The sequence below is a fragment of the Phasianus colchicus genome, chromosome 1 (assembly GCF_987193195.1).
Source record: "Phasianus colchicus chromosome 1, bPhaCol1.hap1.1, whole genome shotgun sequence".
In the NCBI taxonomy this organism is placed as follows: Eukaryota; Metazoa; Chordata; class Aves; order Galliformes; family Phasianidae; genus Phasianus; species Phasianus colchicus.
The window spans coordinates 197642058-197655903 of NC_143436.1; the positions used below are offsets into that span (position 1 = coordinate 197642058).

The following is a 13846-nucleotide window of genomic DNA, read 5'->3' on the forward strand; positions in this document are numbered from 1 at the left end:
TGTTTTCACTTTTGGGCTGAGGAACGTGAAGCGTGAGCCCGCTTCTCAGACCTGAGCTGCAGGGACAGCTGCGGGACAGGGAATGCCTGAAATCACAGAACTGTAGGGATTGGAAGGGACCTCTAATGAACATCGAGTCCAACCCCCAAATGCTGGGCAGTGCCACAGCCAGCCCTGTTCCCTGCAGACATCTGTCCTGCTTTCGGCTGGGATAGAATTCATGCTCCTCCTGGCTGCTGCAATGGAGCTGCTTAGGTTTTAGGGTGGGAATAATGCTGATAACACAGATATGTTTGGGCTATCACAGGGCACTACTTACACAAGCCAAGGATGTTTCAGCTTCTCACACTGCCCTGCCAGCACGAGGCTGGGAGGAAAGAGCCCTCACCTCAGCATGGAGCTCTGCAGCCGGTGGCTCAGCACACGCTGGGGTATCCAGGCCAGGTTTGGGGGAGGTAATTCCAGCTTCACCAATACAATATTGGTTTTCAGGCATCAGAAATAATGTTAGATGTACATCTCGGGGGGGGGGGGGGGGGGGGGTGAATGAGACATGAGAACCTCGTGTGATTAAAATCAGGTGTTCCTTCACTAGATTCAGCCCGAGCCAGGTGCGAAGTGCTGCAGTTCCTGTGCTGGGGCACAGGCTAACAGCTGGTGACAATGAATTCCTGCAAACATCCCATTTTCTGGAGCTCAAAAACCTAATTTTAAAATATTTATTCCCATGATGTCAGACCACAATTTTCCCAACTCAATGAAAGGGAAAAAGAAAATGTATAAGTTAAGGCAATCTATCTGCTTTCATTTCAGCCACTAAATCCAAATTTATTGCTTAATTTTGAGTACCCAGGTTTTCATCCTTTTATTAGTTCCCATTCCTCTACAACCTCCCTCTTCTCACCCACCTGTTTCCCATTCCTTCTCTCTGTTAATATTGGATTTCCTTTTTATGTCCCCAAAGAGAGCACAAGGCAGCAGTGAGTGCACAGAACAGGAACTGCAATGCATGCCTGTTGCAGAGCAGACACATTTGCTGTGTTAATCACCTGGTGCTCAAAGCAGCCTTCGGATGCTCACACAGGCAAAGGAAGGCAGTGAGCACAGCAGATCTGTTGCTGTCTCTGTAGGCTTGGCTGGAGGAGGACATCAGTGCCATCATCTGTTTGCCTTCACCATCCCGTCCCATCCTGCTCCCCCCATCATTGCTCCCCAATGGCATTGTCCTGTGCTGAAATCTCCCCAAACATTTCATACTGAAGGAGTTCCAGCCCAAATCCCCTCCCTTCAGCCATGCTTTTCATCACGTCTGTCCAGCAGCACAGAGCTGAGCTCTGCATGCAAGCCCCATGGGAGCACACAGCACACAAACGTTGCTGCTCCCATATCCCTCTGTGGGCAATGTCCTGATTGTCACAGAGAGGGTGAGCTGTGTGCAGCTGTTGGGCACGTTACTGGTGCTGAGGGACCTGGTTTGAGCCAGAAGGTAGAATCATAGAATGATAGAATGGCCTGGGTTGAAAAGGACCACAATGATCACCTCGTTCCAACCCCCTGCTATGTGCAGGGTCACCAACCAGCAGACCAAGCTGCCCAGAGCCACATCCAGCCTGGAACTGGATGTGGAAACTCTCCCAGATCACACAGCAGATTTAGGCTCTGAGGTCAGCACCTTGCAGGGGTGGTGGGAGAGCAGATGGAAGTCGCAGGGCAGCACCCAGGAGAAAAGCTGCAGCAGCACCTGGTGTGCAAAGGGGACTCTGCATGGAGAGGAGCGTGCACGTGTTGGCCCTGCACGTCTGGTCACTGGAAGGGCTGTGGCAGCTGAGGCCATACAGAGGTTGTGATGCAGCGCAGGGCACATTGCAGTGGGGCAGCACTGCACTCTGCTGCAATGTAAATACCCCGCTGCACAGCGGGGCAGTCCTTGGGCACTGACTTGGGCAAAAGCTGAGGATGTTGAGCAGCTCTGTGCAAATCCTGTGCTGCTGCACAGCTGTCCTGTCCCCCAGTGCTCTGCCTCAGACCTTTCCTTCTGAATTTTGCTTTAAAGCTCAGCAGCAGCTCTGCCTCCCAGCACAGCCACTCCCTGAGATCACACACTCCACATGGAGCTCCTCTTCCACACTGCTTTGTTCTGCACTGCCTCTTGGATCAGCCATCAAACACCGTGCTGCCCTGGGTGCTGTGCCTTGCAGGGACCACAGTCTGCCATCATACAAAGTGTGAAAGGAAGAAGGGGTGATGGGGGCATGGAAAGAAGCAGCGTGCTGCATGAAATCAGCATCACTCAGCCCAAACCTCTCACCTGCCTCATGTCTTCTGGGTGCGACTGAACGAAAACACAATAAATAATAGCAATGAGAGCCCGGGGCTGTGGGCTCCTGGATGCTCTGCCAAGCCTGGCACTGATGTGTGGCTGCTAGCAAATCCCTCTGCTGGGTTTCGGCACCTGGTCTATGAGGCACACTTTTTAATCTAATTTATCGCTTGATTTGGAGGCAGTACTGAAGCAAGCTCCAACAGTGCGTGAGGCAAATCATATTTCCAAACTGCTTCAAGATCCAGAGCAACAAATGGCTCCAGCAAAACCCAGGTGTGTTTCACTCTTTAGGAGCTGTGCTTCCCACCCTCCCCATTTCTGCTCGCAGGGCAGGGAGTCCAAACCAGCTCAGACATCACCTCACCATGGAAGCAGCCAAGCAGAGCACGCAGCCTGCTTCCTTCCTGCTGCTGGGCCAGGAGCTGCACGCCGGGCTCCCCGTCCCCTTCTGTCTGATGGACACTGCAGCAATCTTCAGCAACACCCTCCTGTTTGTCAGTGTGATGGAGCAAAGCGTCCAGGTCTGGAGCCCCCAATACAAGACAGACAGAGCTGTTGGAGAGGGTCCACAGGAGCCACAAAGATGAGCAGGGGGCTGCAGCACCTCCACTACAAAGACAGGCTGAGGGAGCTGGGCTTGTTCAGCCTGGAGAAGAGAAGGCTGCGGGGTGAATCATTGCAGCCTTCCAGGACCTAAAGGGAGCCTACAGACAGGAGGGGAGTCAGTTCTTGAGAAGGGGAGATGACAGCAGGACAAGGGGAAATGGTTTGAAGTTGAGGGAGGGCAGATTTCAGTTGGATGTGAGGGGGAAGTTGTTTGCTGTGAGAGTGGTGAGGTGCTGGAACAGCTGCCCAGAGAGGCTGTGGATGCCCCGTCCATCCCTGGAGGTGTTCAAGGCCAGGTTGGATGGGGCCCTGGGCAGCCTGGGCTGCTATGAAATGTGGAGGTTGGTGGCCCTGCCTGTGGTGGGGGGTTGGAACTTCATGAACTTTGAGGTCCCTTCCAACCCAAACCATTCTATGATTCTATGAAGCCTCCATGATCTCATGTACCTCTTCCTGGCTCTGCTGGCAGTGTCTGACCTCATGTTGTCCTCCACACTGCCCAAAGCCCTGAGCATATTCTGGTACCTTTCCAAGGAGATGTCTTTCCATGGCTGCCTTACTCAAATGTTCTTCTTCACACACATGAGCTTCACTGCAGAGTCAACCATTCTGATTGCCGTGATGTTGGACTGCTACATCATCACCTGCAACACCCTGAGATGCACCACTGTGTCCATGCACGTGCTGATAGCCAAGCCCTAGCCCAGAGCTTCTGCACGATGTTCCCAGCCACATTCCTCCTCCTGGGGCTGCCATTCTGTGGGCACAATGTCATGCCACACATCCACTGTGAGCACATGGGCATCACCCGCTTGGCCTGCATCGACATCTCCACCAACCTCTGGTTCTGGTCTGCCACCACCCTCCTGTGCCCAGGGTGGGCACAGTGCTCATCACAGCTTCATCCTCAGGGCCATCTTCAGCCTCTCCTCCATGGCCACCCTGGTCAAGGCAGTTGGGACCTGCAGCTCTCATGCATATGTTGTATTATATTCTACACACCAGCACTGTTTTCATTTTTCACTCTTTGCTTTGGCCACAACATCTCCTACCATGTCCACATCCCATTGGCCAACCTCTACATGCTCCTACTGTCCGTGTTAAACTGCATCATCCACACATTCAATAACAAGCCAATCAGAGAAAGGGTGTCCCAGATGCTCTTTAGGACTGGACAGTGGCAATGACAGGGATGTTCTTCCTATGAAAGGAAATCGTCTGCATCAGATAAGCAAAGTATATGTGTGTGCAATAACACGGCTGCCTCCTTTTTTAGACTCAGTATCTCTACTGAGCAGATTTCCTGATAGATCCTTCCCCAGAACAGATCACATCACTCCTACAAAAGGAAAAAACAGGGAGGAACCACATAGCAGAATGTTAGCTGAAGCAGCCCGGAGCTGTGCCATGACCATCAGAGCTTTATCAGTGGGTTTGGTTGTCTCAAGGCCAGGAGAAGGACAGTCCTTATTGCATCTCTGGTAGCACATGATCAATAAATGGATTATCACAGAATGGTTTGGGTTGGAAGGGACCTTTAAGATCATCTATTTCCAACCCTGCCAAAAGCAGGGGCACCTCCCTATTGCTCACAGCCTGGCTTTGATTCGAGCAACTAGAGGGAAAGCCTGGGAAGGCCTGCAGCCAATCCATGACCCAACTCACAGGAATCCACCTCGAGGAGCTCCTGTGTCAGCTCTGCAGACCCTCAGGTTGGGTGTTCAGGACTGTGCACCTCCTGAGTGCCTGCATTCACTTCCACTGTCTCATCATTAACTTTGTACCACTGAGAATAACTGTTCTTATTGATGACTCCTTTCAAGTCTTTGTGATCACTGTGTTCCCTAATTAGCTGATACAAATTGCTGCTGTTTGCAGCATAATATTCATGGATATATCCAGTACTTTGTTGGTAACATTTTAAAATTTATTGAAGCATTTACTTCTTTTTATTTAACCAGAGAAAGCAGACAGAACATAATTCCCCATTAGACATCGTTTTAAGAAGCAAATCAATAGAAGAATTGCATTTGGTTAAAATGTTTATGCAGTTCTATCACTCAGCATCATACGCATTTATTCTAATTAATAGTATCTTGTCTGCAAGGCAAGAAGCCACATCTGACCATAAGGATGGCTCACATTTCAGCTGACGTTTTATTGCCCAAGTCCTAGCAGAGTTATTCAGGTTGGCAGCAGGAGATGACTTTGCCCCCTCGATCGCAGGTAGACCCTCAGCTCCGAAAAGTGGCTGTGGAGTCACTTCTTCTGCAGCTTTCTGGGGGCCAGGTATAGATCTATTTGGTTTTCACATCTCATTCAGTGGGGCTCACTGTGGTGGGACCAGCAAGCAGATGTTGGCCATAAGGACGTGAGCAGAGGGAGGAGCATATTTTCCCAAATCAGAGACAGACTGGTTATTGAATGCCCATCCCTGGAGGCATCCAAAGCCAGGCTGGATGTGGCTCTGGGCAGCCTGGTCTGCTGGTTGGCGACCTGCACACAGAAGGGGGTTGGAATTGGATGAGCATTGTGATGCTTTTCAACCAAGGCCATTCTGTGATGATTCTATGATTATTAGGATGTGAAAATCTAAGACAGCATAATAGAGGAGACACGGATGTTCAAGTCTTTGTAGTGCTCCTCTTCAGGTGCAAAAACTACGCCAAAAGTGTTTCTGTCTCATAGAGGTCACATCAATGTGAGCGGGTCACACTGGTGACATCCCAGTGCCCACGAGAAAGAGTAAGATGGAACACTGACCCACTGACACTGCAGCCTTGTCAGGAGGCAGGAACACCACGAGTACCTCTATGGTGGCCAGCCTCATGCCAGTCCTGGTGGCCATGGAGCTTGTCACGTTGGATGTACACTGAATGGGCTGTGCACACGATAGCACACACAATTTGGAGACGGAGAGGAGTGGAAGGAACGCATCTATCAGAGGCATGCACCAAAGGGACGTGACCAGACTCCGGCCCTACAGCCTGGGGCTGCACTGGGATGGCTCTCTGCAGGACGCAGACTGGACCCAGAGCCCAGATGTGATCCCATCAGTGCCACACTGAGGAACCACGGCAGCTGCAGCACAGCCTTCATGACAAGTTCTGCTGGTGGAACAGCATCTGCAGCCCACAGGGAGCCCAGGGACTGCTCCTCCTGCAGGAGCTTCTGAGATAAAAGCACCACTTAAAATGTAATTTAAAACAAAAGCAGTGGGACGAATCTGGTCAGGCCCAAGGCCATCTATGGCAACAGCACACTGTGTCCCAGAGCACTGTTTTTATTTGTGCTAATTGCCATTATAATAACGACTGCTGTGGCTCAGCTGTATATTTGAGCTCTGTGGGATCTACGTTCTGAGTTGTGTTTCACGATCCGTGAGTCATTCTGATGGCAGTAAGGCTGTCAGCTCACAACCATCCTAATTTATGAGCCCATCTCAGCTGTCCCAAGAAGCTCTGATGCCGTCTGGCAGTGTCCTTCCAGGGGCTGGGGTCAGTGTGAGGAGCACAGTGATGGAAATTCCTCCCTTGGTTCAGCTGGGAGTGCCCCATTTTTCATAGAATCACAGAAAGGCCTGGGTTGCAAAGGAGCACAGTGCTCATCCAGTTCCAACCCCCTGCTGTGTGCAGGTCGCCAACCAGCAGCCCAGGCTGCCCAGAGCCACATCCAGCCTGGCCTTGAATGCCTGCAGGGATGGGGCATCCACAGCCTCCTTGGGCAACCTGTTCCAGTGCCTCACCACCCTCTGGCTCAAAAACTTCCTCCTCATATCCAACCTAAACCTCCTCTGTCTCACTTCAAAACCATTCCCCCTTGTCCTATCACCATCCACCCTCACAAACAGCCGTTCCCCCTCCTGTTTATCCACTCCCTTCAAGTACTGAAGGCCACAATGAGGTCTCCCTGCAGCCTTCTCTTCTCCAAGCCAAACAAGCCCAGTTCCCTCAATCTTTCCCCATAGGAGAGCTGCTCCAGCCCTCTGATCACCTGATAGTGGCTCAAGCTCAGCAATACACTCTGGCTCATTTATAAAATCACCATACAATATATATGCTACTTTATCTCAGAAATTAAGACAGATGGACAGATGGTGTTTTGCCCTGTGTGTAAACTCTGTCACCCTCCCACAGCAGATAAATGATCTGATTGATCTGATTTATACTCAACAAATTCATTCAAGTTTCTGCTTTTCTTCTTCATCCACCAAAATCATTTATTTGTGCACACATTTCCTAGGGATCTGGGTTCAAATTTACCGTAGAGTTTAAACCTTTTGGATGTGGTGCTCAGGGACACAATTTAGCAGAGTTAGGGTTATGGTAGGATGGTTGGGTTGTGGTTGGACCTGATGATCTTTCAGGTCTTTTCCAACCTGAGAATTCTATGATTCTATGAACATCCCAGGGAGACCCTGACCACGAATTGCTGGCAGCTGGGTGGTGTGATGGAGCACAAGGCAATCCATCCCATGAGGGGCAGGAGCCCTGACCCTGGCCCTAACACTGTGCTGGCTCCTTACTTTTTCCTTCTGGCCACGATCAGGCTGAGGTAATCTGTTTACTGGAATTTTCTTCTCTCTGGAGCAATCAGACCACTTTTTGACCAGGTTCAGGGATATTTATTTTCTCTGCCTTTTCCAGGCTTCCTGTATTTCCTCCCTCCCTCACCATTGTGTCTGAATGGCGGTGAAAAGGTAAAATTGCTTTTTTTAGTATTGCTCAAGGCCAAGATTAGATCAGTCATCTATCTCAGTATATTACCGTGAAATAGAAGTAAAAGCACTGCCTTTGTCAGAGGTTCTCTGGATTTGGGATGGTTTCAATGAGAAATGTCAGGGTCTGAATGCAGCACAGGAGGAGCTTGTGGCACTTCAGGTCCTGCTGCACTCCAGAGACTCTGTGCTCCCAACTCTGTGTCTTCAAGGGTGAGATATTAGTAAGGCTTCTGCTGATTACCAACAGCAAGATGAAGGATCCAAAAGATAACATCCATCAATAAAGTGATTTTTAAGCAGATGTGGGTAGATGATGCCCTGTTTTCCTACACCATGGAACATCTGCTGTGACCAGAGCAGCAGAATCAGGGCTTGTGCTTCCCATGCTCTGTGTGCCTAAAAATCCGTAGATGTGTTTTATATGAGAGTTGTGTGGAGTCCTGAGGAAGGATTTATCATATAGCCCTGCAGCCCCTGCACTCACATGCTCAGCCAGGAGCCTCAGCTGCTATTTATTGCTTTACACTGCAAATACTGCACATGCAAGGAAGCACTCCCTGCCCATCAATTCAGTTCAGAATGATCTTTGCCTGGGTAAGCCTCTGTGCTTAATTTCTTTTTAATCTCACCGATTGCAAAAGACAGCAGTGGGTGACTCCACTCCATAATAATCGGGCAGTGGAACAGGAGGGTGCTCAGCTGAAGGAGGGGCTGCGGTGAGCCAGGCAGTGTCACAGCTCAGGCCAAATAACAGACATCGCTGCACACTTACACAGCCCGTTGGTACAAGCTTCCCATTTCACACCATCAATAACACAATAAATCCAATCAGTGCAGACTTCAGACCTTCTATGCACGTATATGGAAACACAGCACTCAGATCACCAGCTGCAATTCTGCTCTTTATGGTGCTTATAGACACAGGCCAGCTGCTGGACCCCAAAGCAGCAGCACAGGGCTGGGTTGCTCCTGGGGAGGCCATCCCTGCATGGCAGGGAGCCACGTGCTCAGGTCAGATGAGAGCAGGTGGACGCATTCCCTTTTGTGCAGCGTGGAAAGTAGAGGGAAAATGAGGCAGAATGTACCCCTCCCCTCTAGGGAGGGGTACATCTTCAAACAGAATGGAAGCCCCCAGCCCTGCCCCTTGTCCTGCTGACCAAGGGAGGGATGTCCCTCCCTGCCAGAGCTGGGTTCCAAGGCAACCAACAGAACATCCAAAAAATGCAAACCCTTGGTCCCATTGGTATTGCCTCGAACAGAAATGTGAGATGCCATGAATCTCAGAGCCACTCTCATCCAGCTGTGCTTAGTGGTGAAGATTGCTACCCCTCAAATCTTGCGAGTTTGAAGGACGTTTGTTGTTCCTTTGACCATCAATTAGTCTAATTAAAGATAGCAAACTGCATTCATAGAATGGCCTGGGTTGCAAAGGAGCACAGTGCTCACCCAGTTGCAACCCCCTGCTGCGTGCAGGTCGCCAACCAGCAGCCCAGGCTGCCCAGAGCCACATCCAGCCTGGCCTTGAATGCCTGCAGGGATGGGGCATCCACAGCCTGAGCTGAGTGGTGTGTCAAAGCAACAGAAGGGAGAGATGGCATCCAGAGAGACCTGGACAGGCTTGAAAAGTGGGCACGTGAGAACCCAATGAGGTTCAAGTGCAAGGTGTTGAGTCAGGAGCTTAGAAACAGGAATGAGACCAACTTCTTACACAGTCTGACAGAGATAGGACAAGGGGAAATGGCTTTAAACTAAAAGAGGGGAGATTCAGTTGTGAGAAGGAAATGGGTGACATTAGCCCCATGGTTCCAATTGTCTTTAAATGAGTGTTTTGCCAGCCAGAAGGAAAAAGTGCATTAAACACTGACACGGGGCTGGAATCACAGAATCACAGAATCACAGAATTGCCAGGGTTGGAAGGGATCTCAAGGATCATGAAGCTCCAACCCCCCTGCCACACGCAGGGCCACCAACCATCCCACCTAATGCTAGACCAGGCTGCCCAGGGCCCCATCCAATCTGGCCCCGAACACCCCCAGGGACGGGGCATCCACAACCTCCCTGGGCAGCTGTTCCAGTACCTCATCACTCTCTCCGTAAAGAATTTCCCCCTGACATCCAACCTAAATGAGGGATGTTGCTGGGAAACGCCTGACGTGGACACCCACACCTTCCCTGCCAGCCCTCCACTCATGCACAGTTTTCCCAAACTGGGAGATAGCAGCTCTTTGAAGCTTGAAGGAGATGCATTATTGATAGGAATAGTCCCCTGATTGCATTGGCTGAGTATTAGAAATGTTGGTGATGTTTGGCTTTGGCTGCACTCAGACTACAACGTTATCTCTTTTAATCTGCAATTTGACATTTTTACAAATCCTTCTTATTTTTATTGGCATGATGCCCATTGTTTTGGCATGCAGCATTTTGCCATGAACGTCCCCATCAGTGGGGAGTCCCAGCTGTAAAACAAACCAGACCACAGATCAACCTACCATCTCACTGCCCTTCCAACAACCGCCTTTCTCTTCCTTGTTTTCCTCCTATTTCTCCTTCCTGCCCCACCACAAACCTCCTCCAAGTTGTCCCAGTGATCATTCTTGACATTCTATACAATAATCCCAATGTTATCTTTACTCCCTTTCTCAGCCACTTCAGGTTTTTGTCCCATTTTTCCCATCAGCAGAGAGATTGCTGCTCAGCCCAAGCTCAACTTATGTTCTTTTCCACCCTAAGTATGGTTCCAGGACACAGCACTTACTATGAGCAGAAACATTTATTCTTGATGCATCCAGTTCTTTTGCTTGGTAGTGCTTTCAATACCTGCTCCTCTCTCCAGCAAGCTAAGATCTCAAGAACTGAGCTCACCCGAGTCACTGAACCACAGCCATTAAATGAGTGCTTCACTGGTTATTTCATTGGAATTATGTCTGGCTCATTTCTGTGAATCAATATAAGCATCCCATTGAATCTGCACACAAATCCAGCACTGATATTTATTTATCTGCAGTTGTGCAGTTAGATGTGAGATTTTCTTGTTCTCTAGAGGCTATATTGCAAGTTAAGGATTTCATTAGCAGAATAAGTTGGAAAATTGAGAGGACTTAGAGAGTTTAGATTTCCATTTTCATGTTGCTCCTCTTAACAAAATCATCTGGAATGGATGAAACCTCCCGTGCAGTAAACCAGCAAGGCTATTATGGAAGAAACACGCCGCAGTACTGTGGTACTGCCACTGACATTGGCTCGTGATGGATTGTGCAGCCCTTCAAGAACATAGCGAAGGCACAAGAAATCAAGGTAAGTCTCTATTAGTGAACCAAAGACACAAACTAGAATCGATCCGATACCATAAATCTGCCAAACCTGCACAGTTTCCCATTCTGCACCTTGGCTGTCTCGCTGTGCTGCTTTATGAACTGCTGCTTAAAGGAGAGCTTGAGGGTACAGGAGCATCCCATCGTGGCAAGAGTCAATACCACATACCCCCACAACACCTTCAATTACTTGTTACTGTGATAAATCTGGAGTCACAACTACTACCAGCGTTATTAGTTATAGGAAAAGTAGTATTGGTCTGGTATTACATGTGGAGGTTGGTGGCCCTGCATGCAGTGTGGGGGTTGGAGCTTCATGATCCTTGAGGTTCCTTCCAACCCAGGCCATTCTGAGATTCTGGGATTCTGTGAAAAGAGATGACAGTTTGCCTTTGTCCCATAGACAAGCAATGGATTTGCAGTGCTGCCAGGCTGTGGATGCTGCGCTGAGCTGCAGGGACAGCTGTGTGGATTTTGTTCTCTTTCCCCATGGGGAATTTTCTAAATACCAGGTAGGTGCATAGGGCTTCCAATCAAGTGCCATTTAAACGGCAATAGAGCACAGCCAGGCGCAGCAATGTAAGGCTGAATCACCCATACTAAGCACTCTGCTCCGAGTCAGTGCTGAGAAGGGAAATCTGACTTAATGCAGGGTGGAATTGCCATGGTGGCCCGGAAGGGGACTGATTGCTGCCCAGTGGTGCCTTCAGGCGAAAGGGATTTCTGAAAACTGAGTGTGTGTTGGTGTAGGACAAGGGTGAGCTGTGGAAGGCTCCAGCCCACAGTCCTTTACCCAACTGAAGTCTGAGCTCTGTCCCCTGAAAAGCTGCAGAGCACAGCAAGAGTCTGCAGAACAGGGCCAGTGTCTGTAGGTCAAACGCTCTGCTTCACTCCCCACTGAGCAGCCCCTTGGTTACAGCTCAGAGAGATTTAGGAGAAAAACTCGTGCTGAATGCTAGGGGTGGCTGGGACAGGAATCAGCAACAAGGAGAAGTCCTTCCTCTGCTGCATGAACCTAATGGTCACTCAGTGCTTTGCCCAGACTGCACCCCATGCTCAAGGTGAGGTCGCACCATGCAGTACCCAAAGTTCTGCAGCCCTCCCACGTCACCCAGCTTCACTTCCAGTGGCCACGCATTTTTTTTCCACATAAGCTGAAGAAGAACCATGCTCAGCAAAGCCCATCTTCTGACCTGCTTGTGTAACTTCAACATTTTGCAGTTCCCTCTTATGTGCTTTTCAGGGATGCTACTTAAAAAGCGACCAGCACTAATGGGCCCCAGTGCCTTCAAAAGCAGTTTCCCAGAGGAACTTGCCAACTAGTTCCCCAAGCAGCCTGAAGTCTGCTCTCATAGCATCACAGAATGATAGCATCACAGAATCATAGAATCGTAGAATCTTAGAAAGGCCTGGGTTGCAAAGGAGCACAACGCTCACCCAGTTCCAACCCCCTGCTGTGTGCAGGTCGCCAACCAGCAGCCCAGGCTGCCCAGAGCCACATCCAGCCTGGCCTTGAATGCCTGCAGGGATGGGGCATCCACAGCCTCCTTGAGCAACCTGTTCCAGTGAACACTCTCCCCTTTATCCAGGAGAGAGCTGAAATTGTGGTGACAGCTTTCCCCCCATCACTGTTTTAAACTCAACTATTTCATGGTCAATATGGCTGAGGCAGCCACCAACTGCCACCTCACCCACGAGTCCCTCTCTGCTTACAGGCAAGACCCTGGCTATAAATCCCTTGCACAGCATCTGCCAGAAGTAAGGAACATCTCAACCTCAAGGAGTGACCTTGAGAGGCGTTCCTGCTCAAACAGAAAATCCCATTTGTCTCCTATTTATGGAGTAAGATGATTGACTGTTGCTCATCTTTGCATCCCAGCCACGTCGGGTTGGTGTTGTTGACCATCACCCCTGCATCCACCTTAGCCTGGTTCTGCTGTCACAGCCAGACACGTCCATCCTGATGGCTATCACACGAGAGGGGTATGAGAGGAGGGCCAGGCTGTGGGGCAGGGCAGCACCAACACAGTCCATCCCATGACCATAGACAGTTGTTCTGACCCTCAGAGCAGCAGTGTGGTCACCTCTCACCTCTGTGCCATAAGTGGTGCATTGATCATCTGTGCACTTAGGGATCCTCAGTAAGCAGCCTGTGAAGTACTGCTCCTTGTTATGTATTACTCCCCATGTTTTGGGTGGCTGAAGTTGTGCCAAACCTATATATATGATATGATAATAAGTAGATAAACGAATACCTGAGGTAGTAAAATGACAGCTGGATGAAGGATGCAACAGGAGGCAACAGATCTGCACTCTGCATATAACCCAATTATAACTACTGATAAGACGTAATGTAACAGGAGGTGATTAATCAAAATCACATCCCATAATTACAATAATGTTAAAAAAAAACCACAAACATTTGAGTGACTACTTGTACCTACAGCAATATTATCTTCCAATATAAAACCACAAAAGGCTTCCATATAAACACAACCTTTTCCAATGTACACAAGCACAGTTTCATCAGAACGCATTTCAAAATGACAAACATTCTGTTTAGCACCAAGACAAACATCTTGGGCTTTGGTGGCGTTACTCCCACAAATAAACCCTTGTTGTTCCCCAGCAACGCACGCGTTCACATCAACAGTTTGCCATTTGTTTCTGCTTCATTGGGCCCACTTTCAGTGCTTTATGAGCATCGTCCCGCTGTGATTCAGTCCTGGTGCAGTGATTGAGTGCACGGCATACGCCAAAGCATTTGGTATTATCAGGATGTGAGAGCTTTATTGGTGATGGGGCTGCGAGTAGAATTAACCAAACATCACCAAGATTGGGATTTGTCTTCAAATTCAATTGGATGATCCCAAACCACTTCTCAAA

At 49.4% G+C, this 13846-nt stretch overlaps 1 pseudogene; it reads left to right on the top strand.

The window, feature by feature from the left end:
* Positions 1–2609: 2609 nt before the first annotated feature.
* LOC116239516 (olfactory receptor 52B2-like) lies at positions 2610–4293 on the top strand (annotated as a pseudogene).
* The last annotated feature ends 9553 nt before the right edge of the window (positions 4294–13846 follow it).